This window comes from Pseudophryne corroboree, chromosome 1 (genome assembly GCF_028390025.1).
Source record: "Pseudophryne corroboree isolate aPseCor3 chromosome 1, aPseCor3.hap2, whole genome shotgun sequence".
NCBI classification, from domain to species: Eukaryota; Metazoa; Chordata; class Amphibia; order Anura; family Myobatrachidae; genus Pseudophryne; species Pseudophryne corroboree.
Window position 1 is genome coordinate 794,286,676 of NC_086444.1, and position 15,238 is coordinate 794,301,913.

A 15,238-nucleotide genomic window follows, 5' to 3' on the forward strand; every position below is an offset into this window, starting at 1 on the left:
GGACCATGGGGAATAGACGGGCTCCGCAGGAGACTGGGCACTCTAAAAGAAAGATTAGGTACTATCTGGTGTGCACTGGCTCCTCCCTCTATGCCCCTCCTCCAGACCTCAGTTAGAATCTGTGCCCGGCCAGAGCTGGGTGCTCCTAGTGGGCTCTCCTGAGCTTTCTAGAAAAGAAAGTATTTGTTAGGTTTTTTATTTTCAGTGAGATCTGCTGGCAACAGACTCACTGCTACGTGGGACTGAGGGGAGAGAAGCAAACCTACCTGCTTGCAGCTAGCTTGTGCTTCTTAGGCTACTGGACACCATTAGCTCCAGAGGGTTCGAACACAGGGCCTGACCTCGATCGTCCGTTCCCGGAGCCGCGCCGCTGTCCCCCTTGCAGAGCCAGAAGACAGAAGAGAAGCGATGAAATCGGCGGCAGAAGACTCCTGTCTTCATTAAGGTAGCGCACAGCACCGCAGCTGTGCGCCATTGCTCCCACAGCACACCACACACTCCGGTCACTGTAGGGTGCAGGGCGCTGGGGGGGGGGGGGCGCCATGGGCAGCAATTATAATACCTTTTGGCACTTAAAATACACATAATACAGTCTGAAAACTGTATATGTGTAAAAACCCCCGCCATTAAATTACATAAAATGTGGGACAGAAGCCCGCCGCTGAGGGGGCGTGGCCTTCTTCCTCAACACACCAGCGCCATTTTCCCTTCACAGCTCCGCTGGAAGCAGCTCCCCAGGCTCTCCCCTGCAGTATCCTGATACAAGAAGGGTAAAAAAGAGAGGGGGGGCACATAAATTTAGGCGCAAATAAGATATTTAAGCAGCTATTTGGTAAATCACTTTTTATATTGTAAATCCCTGTGTTATATAGCGCTGTGGTGTGTGCTGGCATACTCTCTCTCTGTCTCCCCAAAGGACTTTGTGGGGTCCTGTCCTCAGTCTGAGCATTCCCTGTGTGTGTGCGGTGTGTCGGTACGGCTGTGTCGACATGTTTGATGAGGAGGGTTACGTGGAGGCGGAGCAGGGGCAGATAAGTGTGGTGTCGCCCCTGACGGGGCTGACACCTGATTGGATGGATATGTGGAAGGTCTTAACCGACAGTGTCAACTCCTTACATAAAAGGTTCGATGACGCAGCAGCCTTGGGACAGCCGGGGTCTCAGCCCGCGCCTGCCCAGGCGACTCAGAAGCCGTCAGGGGCTCATAAACGCCCGCTAGCTCAGATGGTAGACACAGATGTCGACACGGAGTCTGACTCCAGTGTAGATAAGGATGAGACAAATGTACAGTCTACAAAAGCCATCCGATGCATGATTACTGCAATGAAAGATGTATTGCACATTTCTGACATTAACCCGGTGACCACCAAGAGGGGTATTATGTTTGGGGAGAAAAAGCAGCCAGTGACTTTTCCCCCATCTGATGAATTAAATGAATTGTGTGAAGAAGCGTGGAGTTCCCCTGATAAGAAACTAGTGATTTCTAAGAGGTTACTGATGGCGTACCCTTTCCCGCCAACATAGGTTACGTTGGGAAACATTACCTAGGGTGGACAAGGCGCTAACACGCTTATCTAAAAGGGTGGCACTGCCGTCTCAGGATACGGCCGCCCTAAAGGAGCCTGCGGATAGAAAGCAGGAAGCTATCCTGAAGTCTGTGTATACACACTCTGGTACTCTACTGAGACCTGCTATTGCTTCAGCCTGGATGTGTAGTGCTGCAGCAGCATGGACTGATTCCCTGTCAGACAGCATTGATTCCCTCGACAGGGATACTGTTTTGCTAACCCTCGAACATATAAAAGACGTCGTCTTATATATGCGGGGTGCCCAGAGGGACATTTGCCTGCTGGCATCTAGAATTAATGCAATGTCCATTTCTGCCAGGAGAGTATTATGGACTCGGCAGTGGACAGGTGATGCTGATTCTAAAAAACACATGGAGGTTTTGCCTTATAAGGGTGAGGAATTGTTTGGGGACGGTCTCTCGGACCTCGTATCCACAGCAACTGCTGGGAAGTCGACTTTTTTACCTCAGGTTCCCTCACAGCCTCAGAAAGGCAAGCGGGTCAGAGGAGCATCCTTTCTGGCCAGAGGCAAGGGTAGAGGAAAGAAGCTACACCAGGCAGCCAGTTCCCAGGAACAAAAATCCTCCCCTGCTTCCACTAAGTCCACCGCATGACGTTGGGGCTCCACAGGCGGAGCAAGGTGCGGTGGGGGCGCGTCTCCGAAACTTCAGCAACCAGTGGGTTCGCTCACAGGTGGATCTCTGGGCTGTACAAATTGTATCTCAGGGATACAAACTGGAGTTCGAGGCGACTCCCCCTCGCCGTTACCTCAAATCAGCCTTGCCAGCTGCTCCCAGGGAAAGGGAGGTAGTAATGGCGGCAATTCACAAGCTGTACCTCCAGCAGGTGATTATCAAGGTCCCCCTCCTTTAACAGGGAAGGGGTTACTATTCCACAATGTTTGTGGTACCGAAACCGGACGGTTCGGTGAGACCCATTCTGAATTTAAAATCCTTGAACACTTATATAAAGAAGTTCAAGTTCAAAATGGAATCGCTCAGGGCGGTTATTGCAAGCCTGGAAGAGGGGGATTTTATGGTGTCGCTGGACATCAAGGATGCTTACTTGCATGTCCCCATTTACCCACCTCACCAGGAATACCTCAGGTTTGTGGTACAGGACTGTCATTACCAATTCCAGACGTTACCGTTTGGTCTCTCCACGGCACCGAGAATATTTACCAAGGTACTGGCCGAAATGATGATACTCCTTCGGAAGAAGTGAGTTATAATTATCCCGTACTTGGACGATCTCCTCATAAAGGCGAGGTCCAGAGAGCAGTTGTTGGTCAGCGTAGCACTCTCTCAGGAAGTGTTGCAACAGCACGGCTGGATTCTGAATATCCCAAAGTCGCAGCTGATTCCTGCGACGCGTCTGCTTTTCCTGGGCATGATTCTGGACACAGAACAGAAGAAGGTGTTTCTCCCGGTGGAGAAGGCCCAGGAATTGTCATCTCTGGTCAGGGACCTCCTGAAACCAAAACAGGTGTCGGTGCATCATTGCACGCGAGTCCTGGGAAAGATGGTGGCTTCTTACGAAGCAATTCCCTTCGGCAAGTTCCATGCAAGGATCTTTCAGTGGGATCTGTTGGACAAATGGTCCGGATCGCATCTTCAGATGCATCGGTTGATCACCCTGTCCCCAAGGGCTAGGGTGTCTCTGCTGTGGTGGCTGCAGAGTGCTCACCTTCTCGAGGGCCGCAGGTTCGGCATACAGGACTGGGTCCTGGTGACCACGGATGCAAGCCTCCGAGGATGGGGGGCATTCACTCAGGGAAGAAACTTCTAAGGACAGTGGTCAAGTCTGGAGACTTCACTACACATAAATATACTGGAACTAAGGGCCATTTACAACGCCCTGAGTCAAGCAGAGCCCCTGCTTCAAAACCACCCAGTACTGATTCAGTCAGACAACAAAAAGCTAAAAAAATATTGCGCCAGGTCAAGGGACCCTCAGGCGATAGCTGTGGACGCACTAGTGACACCGTGGGTGTACCAGTCGGTTTATGTGTTCCCTCCTCTTCCTCTCATACCCAAGGTACTGAGGATATTAAGAAAGAGAGGAGTAAGAACTATACTCATAGTTCCGGATTGGCCAAGAAGAACTTGGTACCCAGAACTACAAGAAATGATCTCAGAGGACCCATGGCCTCTGCCTCTCAGACAGGACCTGTTACAGCAGGGGCCCTGTCTGTTCCAAGACTTACCGCGGCTGCGTTTGACGGCATGGCGGTTGAACGCCGAATCCTAACGGAAAAGGACATTCAAGATGAAGTGATTCCTACGCTGATAAAAGCTAGGAAGGATGTGACAGCAAAGCATTATCACCGCATAGGGCGGAAATATGTCGCTTGGTGTGAGGCCAGGAAGGCCCCAACAGAGGAATTCCAGCTGGGTCAATTTCTGCACTTCCTACAGTCAGGGGTGACTATGGGCCAAAAATTGGGGTCCATAAAGGTCCAGATTTCAGCCCTATCTATTTTCTTACAAAAAGAACTGGCTTCACTGCCTGAACTTCAGATGTTTGTAAAGGGAGTGCTGCATATTCATCCCCCTTTTGTGCCTCCAGTGGCACCTTGGGATCTTAACGTTGTGTTGGATTTCCTGAAATCACACTGGTTTGAGCCACTTAGGACCATGGAGCTAAAGTATCTCACGTGGAAGGTGGTCATGCTGTTGGCCTTAGCTTCAGCTAGGCGTGTGTCAGAATTGGCGGCTTTGTCGTGTAAAAGCCCGTATCTGATCTTCCATATGGACAGGGCAGAATTGAGGACTCGTCCCCAATTTCTCCCAAAGGTGGTTTCAGCGTTTCATTTGAACCAACCTATTGTGGTGCCTGCGGCTACTCGGGACTTGGAGGATTCCAAGTTGCTGGACGTAGTCCGGGCTTTGAAAATTTATGTTTCCAGGACGGCTGGAGTCAGGAAAACTGACTCGCTATTTATCCTGCATGCACCCAACAAGCTGGGTGCTCCTGCTTCAAAGCAAACTATTGCTCGCTGGATCTGTTGCACGATTCAGCTGGCACATTCTGCGGCTGGACTGCCACATCCAAAATCAGTAAAAGCCCATTCCGCAAGGAAGGTGGGCTCTTCTTGGGCGGCTGCCCGAGGGGTCTCGGCTTTACAGCTTTGCCGAGCTGCTACTTGGTCGGGTTCAAACACATTTGCTAAATTCTACAAGTTTGATACCCTGGCTGAGGAGGAGCTTGAGTTTGCTCATTCGGTGCTGCAGAGTCATCCGCACTCTCCCGCCCGTTTGGGAGCTTTGGTATAATCCCCATGGTCCTTACGGAGTTCCCAGCATCCACTAGGACGTCAGAGAAAAATAAGAATTTACTCACCGGTAATTCTATTTCTCATAGTCCGTAGTGGATGCTGGGCGCCCGTCCCAAGTGCGGACTCTCTGCAATACATGTATATAGTTATTGCTTCACTAAAGGGTTATTGTTATGAGCCATCCGTAAAAGGAGGCTCAGTTGTTGTTCATACTGTTAACTGGGTATGGTTATCACAAGTTGTACAGTGTGATTGGTGTGGCTGGTATGAGTCTTACCCTGGATTCCAAATCCTTTCCTTGTTGTGTCAGCTCTTCCGGGCACAGTTTCCCTAACTGAGGTCTGGAGGAGGGGCATAGAGGGAGGAGCCAGTACACACCAGATAGTACCTAATCTTTCTTTTAGAGTGCCCAGTCTCCTGCGGAGCCCGTCTATTCCCCATGGTCCTTACGGAGTTCCCAGCATCCACTACGGACTACGAGAAATAGAATTACCGGTGAGTAAATTCATATTATATATATATATATATATATATATATAGATATATATATATAGATATATATATAGATATAGAGTCCTCATCAGCGGCACACAGGACACGATCACAGAGACATTGGATGGATGTCAACGTTTCAAACCTTTAATGGTTTTTCGTCAGGATACATATGTATCCTGACGAAAAACCATTAAGGGTTTGAAACGCTGACATCCATCCAATGTCTCTGTGATCGTGTCCTGTGTGCCGCTGATGAGGACTCTATATATACTGCTGCCATGCAGTTATGAGGGCACCGGACCAAGTTTTGCTGATTATCTATGGGAGTGCCGAGTCTTTGTCTGACTATATGTATAGATATATATATATATATATGTCTAGCATATATGACCCAGCAAAAAAACCGCCGACATCAAGGAAGAAATAATATTGAATTTATCCTCCTACGATCTCTCTCAACCTGAACGGTCTTTATTGAGTAAGGGCCTTTCTTACATTCCAACCACCTACTTTGACGATTTTAAGTGGCAACAAGAGAAGCATCAATTGTTTAGGAAACTAAAAATTAAAGAGTTTTTTAATAAACCCACTAAGCCAGAAGTAAGCATTACAGAAAATCCTATTCCTGAACAGCTAAGGAAGATTATTCCAAAGTCGACATTCGACCCTAACACAAATAATTCTAGTCTCAAGACTTTTATGCGTCTAGTGGATAAAGAAGTCAAAAGTGTTACAGTGCGGCCTAAAGAAATACATCCCAATTTAACACCGGAAGAAAGGAGGGCTATACAAACTCTTTCTAAGAACTCGGAATTAATTATACGTCCGGCCGACAAAGGCGGAGCGATCGTCCTACAAGATCTTAAGGACTATCGCAGTGAAATTTTACGCCAATTAAATGACGGGACAACCTATAAAGAACTGTCGGGAGATCCATTGAATAAGTTTCAAGAGGAATTGGGGCAAATTTTGATGGTAGCAGTACAAGATGGTATCATTGAACAGAAATTGGCTGATGCATTATTACCAAAACATCCGATAACCCCAGTATTATACACACTCCCGAAGATACACAAGGGGGTAACACCCCCACCGGGATGCCCTATTGTTGCGGCAAGAGGATCGCTGTCACAACCGATTTCAACATACTTGGACTCTATTCTTCAACCGTTAGTGCAATGGCATAAGAATTTTCTTCTGGACACAACTATGTTTCTCAACAAGCTGGCCGCTCTGCACGACGTCCCGGAGGGTTCTTGGATGATTTGTGCAGATGTGGTCAGCTTGTACACAGTCATACCTCACAATCACTGTTTACAGGCTGTAAAAATCTTTTTAATGGATAGTGGGATTTATGATCTGGCATTTGTTGAATTTTGTTTATCTCTCTTAGAGTTCACTCTCAAGAAGAATTATTTTTTGTTCGACAAGAAATATTATATTCAACTGAGCGGCTGTTCCATGGGCTCGGCAGTAGCCCCAGCAATAGCGAATATCTATATGTTCAGTGTCGAACAACAATTATTCTTTTCTGATGAGGGTATATTTTCAAAAATTGTCTTATATACCCGCTTTATAGACGATTTGTTTTTTGTGTGGTCAGGATCAAGAGACACTTTTTGTAATTTAATGGAAGGTATTAATGGAAGTGTAGGCCCCATTAAATTCACTTTTCGCATTAATCAGCAATTTATTGATTACTTAGATGTAGATATTAAATTAATTGGTAACCAATTTGAAACTCAGTACATGTTAAGGAAACTGATAGGAATACATTACTGCAATATAATAGTTGTCATCCAACAAAACTAAAAAATTCACTTCCATATTCTCAGATGCTGAGAATTTGGAGAATTAATTCAAACAAAGAGATGGCCATAAAACAGATAGATTTGCTAATTGAGAAATTACATGCTAGGGGGTACGTGATGGATTTACTTGCTCATACTAAGGAACGAGTGTTACAATTGGATCGTAAAAAATTGTTAAATAAAGTATCAGTTAAGACACAGAATGAACGTGTACCTATTATAACTCAATATAATACACAATCTAGAGAAGTAAGTACAGTAATTAAAAAACATTGGCACGTAATAAAATCAGATCAACAACTGCCATTTCAAAATTCAAATCCTATGCCATGTTTTACACGTGGGAAAAATCTCAGGGATCTCTTAGTACGTGCAGATATAAGTAAATATGAAACAAGGGGGACCCCACATTTTCTGTCCAAGAAAAAGCTAGGATGTTTTAAATGTGGTTGCACCACCTGCAGTTTTTTAATTGCAGGTGATTCTTTCTACCATCCTCATACAGGAAAGAAATTTTTAATCCGACATCATTTAACATGTAACTCCAGTTATGTTGTTTATCAAATAATCTGTCCCTGTGGATTGAGCTACATTGGCAAAACCCAGGGAAGGTTTAAGGATCGCATGTCAATGCATCGGTCGGCAATTAGAGCCGCATTAAATAGTGATAAAAAATCGGAACAACCTGTCGCCCGCCATTTTGCGGAGTTTAAACATAGCGTAGCTAGTATTAGGTATCGGATGATTGATTGGGTTGAAAAACCGGTGAGAGGGGGAGATCGCAATCGATTATTAATACAGAGGGAGGTACAATGGATACATCGGTTAGATGTATTATCTCCACGGGGATTAAATGAATACTTGAGCTATAATTGCTTTTGAAGGTATGTACAGTCTTAACGGTTAAACAATAGATGGTATTGGAAATTCAATGTGTAATATGACTCTTGCTTATCATGGTATTTTCAGAACCGCTGCTTGTTGTTTATGTGTCTCTATGGTGATGGGAGCACTTGTAGATGATGTCATTAGCCGCAGCCGGAAAGGAGGAGGAGTCGTTGGGACTCCCGGCGTGGCAGTGTGCACGGGTGATTGTGTATAAAGGTATGTAATATGTTTGCTTTATCTTTATAAACCTGACGATAGTGCTTCGGGCACTGAAATGTTGCTATACGCTACTGGTTTCCAGTGTGTTTTTTTTCAGATAGCTGAGTGCCGCACGTTGAAATTTATATGTGTGTACAGCTGTACATGTGAGGGCACCAGCGCAGGAAATGTATAACCGAGGAGTGCCGGCCCTATGTTTCTATATATCTATATATCTATATCTATATCTATATCTATATATATAGTAATGTGTAAAAAGGGGGAATGTCTGCCGTTACGTGTAAAAAGGGGGACTGGCTGCCGTTACGTGTAAAAAGGGCACGCTGTCTGCCGTAATGTGTAAAAAGGGGGACGCTGTCTGCCGTAATGTGTAAAAAGGGGGACGCTGCCTGCCGTAATGTGTAAAAAGGGGGATGCTGTCTGCCGTAATGTGTAAAAAGGGGACACTGGGGTATATTTACTAAAAATCGTATTTTCCCGTTTGAGGTCAAAGTTCAATCACGAATGACATCGAAAGTGTAAATATGCAACTTTTTGAATTGATTACGACTAATTTACTAAGCTGCCATATTCTGCATTTTCGGTTTTACCGATGTCGATGTCATTCGTTTTTTTAGGCAGTGTTTTACGTGAGTGACTTGTAAAACACTGCCGACTTTAATACAATGAATCTCGGCCGGATCAGAGAGATCCGTGCTGAGCTTCATTGTGCACCTTGTAAAAAAAATAAATCCGTGTTAAAATAAAAATTGCGTGAGGTCCCCCCTCCTAAGCCAAACCAGCCTCGGGGTCTTTGAGCCGGTCCTGGTTGCAAAAATATGGGAGAAAAAATGATAGAGGTTCCCCCATATTTAAACAACCAGCACCGGGCTCTGCGCCTGGTCCTGGTTCCAAAAATACTGGGGACAAAAAGCGTAGGGGTCCCCCGTATTTCTGAAACCAGCACCGGGCTCCACTAGCCAGATACATAATGCCACAGCCGGGGGACACTTTTATATTGGTCCCGGCGGCCCTGGCATTACATAACCAACTAGTCACCCCTGGCCGGGGTACCCTGGAGGAGTGGGGACCCCTTCAATTAAGGGGTCCCCCCCCCTCCAGCCACCCAAGGACCAGTGGTGAAGCCCGAGGCTGTCCCCCCCATCCAAGGGCTGCGGATGGGAGGCTGACAGCTGTTTTGAAAAAAAATGAATATTGTTTTTAGTAGCAGTACTACAAGTCTCAGCAAGCCTCCCCCGCAAGCTGGTACTTGGAGAACCACAAGTACCAGCATGCGGAGAAAAACCGGGCCCGCTGGTACCTGTAGTACTACTACTACTAAAAAAAATACCCCAATAAAAACATAAGACACACACCTTGAAAGTATAACTTTAATGCATACATCCACACCTCCATATACACATACTTACCTTATGTTCACACGAGGGTCGGTCCTCTTCTCCATGTAGAATCCATGGTGTACCTGTTGAAAAAATTATACTCACAAAATCCAGTGTAGAAGGCTCTTCTTGTAATCCATTTGTAATCCAGGTACTTATCAAAATAAAAAAAACGGATACCCGACCTCGCACTGAAAGGGGCCCCATGTTTTCACATGGGACCCCTTTCCCCGAATGCCAGAAACCCCCTCTGACTTATATCTAAGAGGGTTCCATCAGCCAATCAGGGAGCGCCACATTGTGGCACCCTCCTGATTGGCTGTGTGCTCCTGTACTGTATGACAGGCAGCACACGGCAGTGTTACAATGAAGCGCCTATGCGCTCCATTGTAACCAATGGTGGGAACTTTGTGGTCAGCGGTTGACCGAAAGTAACCTCACCGCTGACCACAAAGTTCCCACCATTGGTTATAATGGAGCGCATAGGCGCTACATTGTAACACTGCCGGGTGCCGCCTGTCATACAGTACAGGAGCACACAGCCAATCAGGAGAGTGCCACAATATGGCGCTCCCTGATTGGCTGATGGAACCCTCTTAGACATAAGTCAGAGGGGGTTTCTGGCATTCGGGGAAAGGGGTCCCATGTGAAAACATGGGGCCCCTTTCAGTGCGAGGTCGGGTATCCGTTTTTTTATTTTGTCAAGTACCTGGATTACAAATGGATTACAAGAAGAAGAGCCTTCTACACTGGATTTTGTGAGTATAATTTTTTCAACAGGTACACCATGGATTCTACATGGAGAAGAGGACCGACCCTCGTGTGAACATAGGTAAGTATGTGTATATGGAGGTGTGGATGTATGCATTAAAGTTATACTTTCAAGGTGTGTGTCTTATGTTTTTATTGGGGTATTTTTTTAGTAGTAGTACTACAGGTACCAGCGGGCCCGGTTTTCCTCCGCATGCTGGTACTTGTGGTTCTCCAAGTACCAGCTTGCGGAGGAGGCTTGCTGGGACTTGTAGTACTGCTACTAAAAACAATATTCATTTTTTTTTCAAAACGGCTATCAGCCTCCCATCCGCAGCCCTTGGATGGGGGGGACATCCTCGGGCTTCACCCCTGGCCCTTGGGTGGCTGGAGGGGGGGGGGGGCCCTTGATTGAAGGGGTCCCCACTCCTCCAGGGTACCCCGGCCAGGGGTGGCTAGTTGGTTATGTAATGCCAGGGCCGCCGGGACCTATATAAAAGTGTCCCCCGGCTGTGGCATTATGTATCTGGCTAGTGGAGCCCGGTGCTGGTTTCAGAAATACGGGGGACCCCTACGCTTTTTGTCCCCCGTATTTTTGGAACCAGGACCAGGCGCAGAGCCCGGTGCTGGTTGTTTAAATATGGGGGAACCTCTATCATTTTTTTCCCCATATTTTTGCAACCAGGGCCTGCTCAAAGAGCCCGAGGCTGGATTTGCTTAGGAGGGGGGACCCCACGCAATTTTTTTTAACGAAAATAACACTCTCCCATCCCCTTCCCACTGATAAACATGCACGGATCTCATGGATCCGTGCATGCCTATCCAAACACGGGATAAAAAAGCAGGTCTGTTTTTTTTAGCACTTTTTCACGAATTGTATTTCAGCACGGCAGTGTTTGGCTATTGTCGGCAGTGTTTGTGATTTGCACTTTTTAGTAAATTACCGATTTCTACCAAATTGCAGGCGTATTTGACCGATGGTGTATTGATTCGTGATTTTTTCCTAGGACTTCCAAAATATTACGAATGCCCTCATCACTGCCGAGATTTTTGCTTAGTAAATTACCGAAATGACACTTTGAAGAAAAAACGGCATCTCGGTCAAAATCGGGACCTTAGTAAATATACCCCAGTGTCTGCCGTAATGTGTAAAAAGGGGGACGCTGTCTGCCGTAATGTGTAAAAAGTGGACGCTGTCTGCCGTAATGTGTAAAAAAGGGGGCGCTGTCTGCCGTAATGTGTAAAAGGGGCTCTACCTGGTGTAGTGGCGCTACTGTGCAGCGTAATTTGAATAATGGAGACTACTGTGCACCGTAATATGAATTGGTATTATTTTGTGGCCACGCCTCTTCCCCATGAAGCCACGCCCCTATATAATTTTTTGCGCACCTACGGCGCACACTGCCCCTGTCTTACATGGGGGAGTGGGGGGTGCCAATGCCGTTTCTTGCACACAGCGCTAAAATGCCTAGTTACAGCACTGCCATCATTATAGCATATCTTTGCACCTGCGCTCCAGCACCTACAAGAGATACACACCTACGGTAATCCTACTGTACTCAGCCTATGCTTGACTATCCTTGCCTACTCCAATTCACCTTCTCCAATGTAAGGAGCAACCCATTGATATTATCTTTTATTTATATGCAACTACAAAGTGTCTGTCTTGCTGTACAGGGAAAATTATAATACAGGTTGAGTATCCCTTATCCAAAATGCTTGGGACCAGAGGTATTTTGGATATCGGATTTTTCCGTAGTTTGGAATAACTGCATACCATAATGAGATATCATGGTGATGGGACCTAAGTCTAAGCACAGAATGTATTTATGTTACATATACTCCTTATACACACAGCCTGAAGGTCATTTTAGCCAATATTTTTAATAACTTTGTGCATTAAACAAAGTGTGTGTACATTCACACAATTCATTTATGTTTCATATACCCCTTATACACACAGCCTGAAGGTCATTTAATACAATATTTTTTATACATTTTTGTATTAAACAAAGTTTGTGTACATTGAGCCATTAGAAAATAAAGGTTTCACTATATCACTCCCACTCAAAAAATTCCGTATTTCGGAATATTTGGATATGGGATACTCAACCTGAAATACATACATACAGTACATACATCAATAAATAAATAAGTAAATACATACATACATCTTACAGATATACAAACAGATCAGTATAATCAAACTGAAATTACAAGGGGGAAGTCAAACAATAACATAGGGCCTAATTCAGACCTGATCACAGCAACAACATTTTTCTCTAATAGGCAAAACCATGTGCACTGCAGGTGGGGCAGGTATAACATGTGCAGCGTTAGATTTGGGTGGGGTGTGTTCAAACTGAAATCTAAATTGCAGTGTAAAAATAAAGCAGCCAGTATTTAACCTGCACAGAAACAAAATAACCCACCCAAATCTAAAGGGGGGTACACACGGAGAGATCCGTGCTTAAATTCAAAGCAATCTGACTAGATTTAGAAATTAAGCACTGATCTCTCCGTGTGTAGTGTGCTGGTGGGGATCCGGACTGAAAGTCGACAGTAACTAGGTCGACAATGTCTAGGTCGACCACTATTGGTCGACAGTAACTAGGTCGACAGGGTGTCTAGGTCGACAGGGTCTTTAGGTCGACAGGGTCTTTAGGTCGACAGGGTCTTTAGGTCGACATGAGTTTTTCACAATTCTTTTCTTTTTTTGAACCTTTTCATACTTAACGATCCACGTGGACTACGATTGGAACGGTAATCTGTGCCGAGCGAAGCGGTAGCGGAGCGAAGGCACCATGCCCGAAGCATGGCAAGCCATGCGAGGGGACGCGGTGCACTAATTGGGGTTCCCGGTCACTCTACGAAGAAAACTACACCAAAATAACATTAAAAACTCATGTCGACCTTTTGACCTGTCGACCTAGAACATGTCGACCTAAAGACCCTGTCGACCTAGTTACTGTCGACCAATAGTGGTCGACCTAGACATTGTCGACTTAGTTACTGTCGACTTTCAATACCACACCCGTGCTGGTGACAGCAATGTGCGGTTCTGCACGTCGTTATCGCTGGCTCTAGATTTGACATGCATGCATGCCAAATCTAGTGAGATCGCTCATTTCACCTGTGGGTCCATCCCCCCTCGCTCAGCACACATTGCACTGAGTGCTGAGTGGGGGGAAAGATATGTGCTGAGTGGTCTGTGCTAGTGCTAGATCGCTCAGCACACATCTCCCCCGTGTGTACGGGCAGGGCCGGTGCTAGGGTGTTCAGCGACCTCCTGCAATCTATACATTTGCGCCCTCCCATACTTTACAAAGGGACAGCACCTGCCATCGTGTTTGTGACGTCAAACCAGGAACTAAATGGACTGAGGTGATCGCAATCTAGGAGTAGGTCTGGAGCTACTCAGAAATTGCAAGGAAATACTTAATAGCAGAATTGCTAATCTTTCGGTAGCAATTCTGCTATGCTAAGATACACTCCAAGAGGGCGGCAGCTTTGCGTTTGCATTTCTGCTAAAAGTAGCTAGCGAGCGAACAACTCGGAATGACAACCATGGTTTTGCTCAACTGCTAACAAATTTGCCGCTACCATCAGGTGTGTGTGTGTGTGTAACAAAAACAGAGAAGAAAAAAGAGACTCTTTTCTGGGCGCACTCTTTACTTTTTGAATAATAATATAAATGTTACATAGATAGGATGAGAATGAATCTAAGTATAAAATATAACTTTTATTAACATCTTAAAATAAAAAGATATATAGTCGTCAAAAATTAGATAACTATCCAATGAATAATGGAATTAGTACAAAATTGTATCAATCCTCAATAACACAAACTTATGATGTAAGGATATATCAATAAATGTTCAATAAATAACAAATCAGTGCTAAATTTAATGTAATCCGTCCCGATTGTATCAATATAATAAGAATGCCAAAAAATTGATGAAACAGATGTAGAACCTCCAGATAATACTTGGGCTGTTGGAACAGACTAACCTTGTATATGTCCACAATCAAAAGGTACTTAAGTACTGGTTCCCACACTGTTTGAAAAGGGGGGACAGAGCAGATAGAAAAGAGTAACAGTGTGAATCTGCTGTCAGTGTTAGACTCTTGAGCGTAACGGATCAATGTGAGCTCTACAACACTGGGTATTCCTCAATGGTCGCCCACTAGAGTACTGACCCAGCCCAACACTGATTAGCTTCGAAGATCGGACGGCTTCGGGCGTTTCCAGTGTGGTATGATAGTAGAGGATTGCGAATGATGGCAAGGGCTCTTGGAATCACTGATGAGAGTTCACTATATATCTAGTATAAAGAAAAAGATGGATCTGCTGCCAATGTTAGACAGGGATAATCCCTGAATCAATGGTGAGAGTCCATGAAAAAGGATAAGTGTGGAAAAGTAGAAAAGAAGAGGAGAGAAAGGGGAAAGGGGGAATGAACAAGTGATTACGTCAACAAAGATATTGATTCCCCACCGAGATTTACACAGTGCTAATTGTATATCCGTATAGGAAAATGTCTAAAGGAAGATTTTCTGTATAAGTCAATGAGAACAAGTACCAATGATGGGTGATAATGGATTCTTCACACTGGTGCAGGAAACACAGTATCAGAGATGAAATGTAACAATAATGTTGCCAGTGCTCCGTTATTGAGGTCAGGAGAGAAAGATACTTATGTCAATGTAACTGATACTCAGTCACAAAAGACCACGAAATCTACTCATATGTATGCTAGGAGAATATTCTAGCAATAAAAAGGTGCCTCATCGCCTCATGTAAGAAAAGGGTGTAGAATACTCAGTATAATGGCTGTATTGAAATTAGATA

General features: G+C 45.2%; 1 pseudogene; it reads right to left on the reverse strand.

Annotated features, from left to right (window-relative positions):
* Positions 1-14,537: 14,537 nt before the first annotated feature.
* Positions 14,538-14,656, reverse strand: LOC134947757 (5S ribosomal RNA; annotated as a pseudogene).
* Between the last annotated feature and the right edge of the window lie 582 nt (positions 14,657-15,238).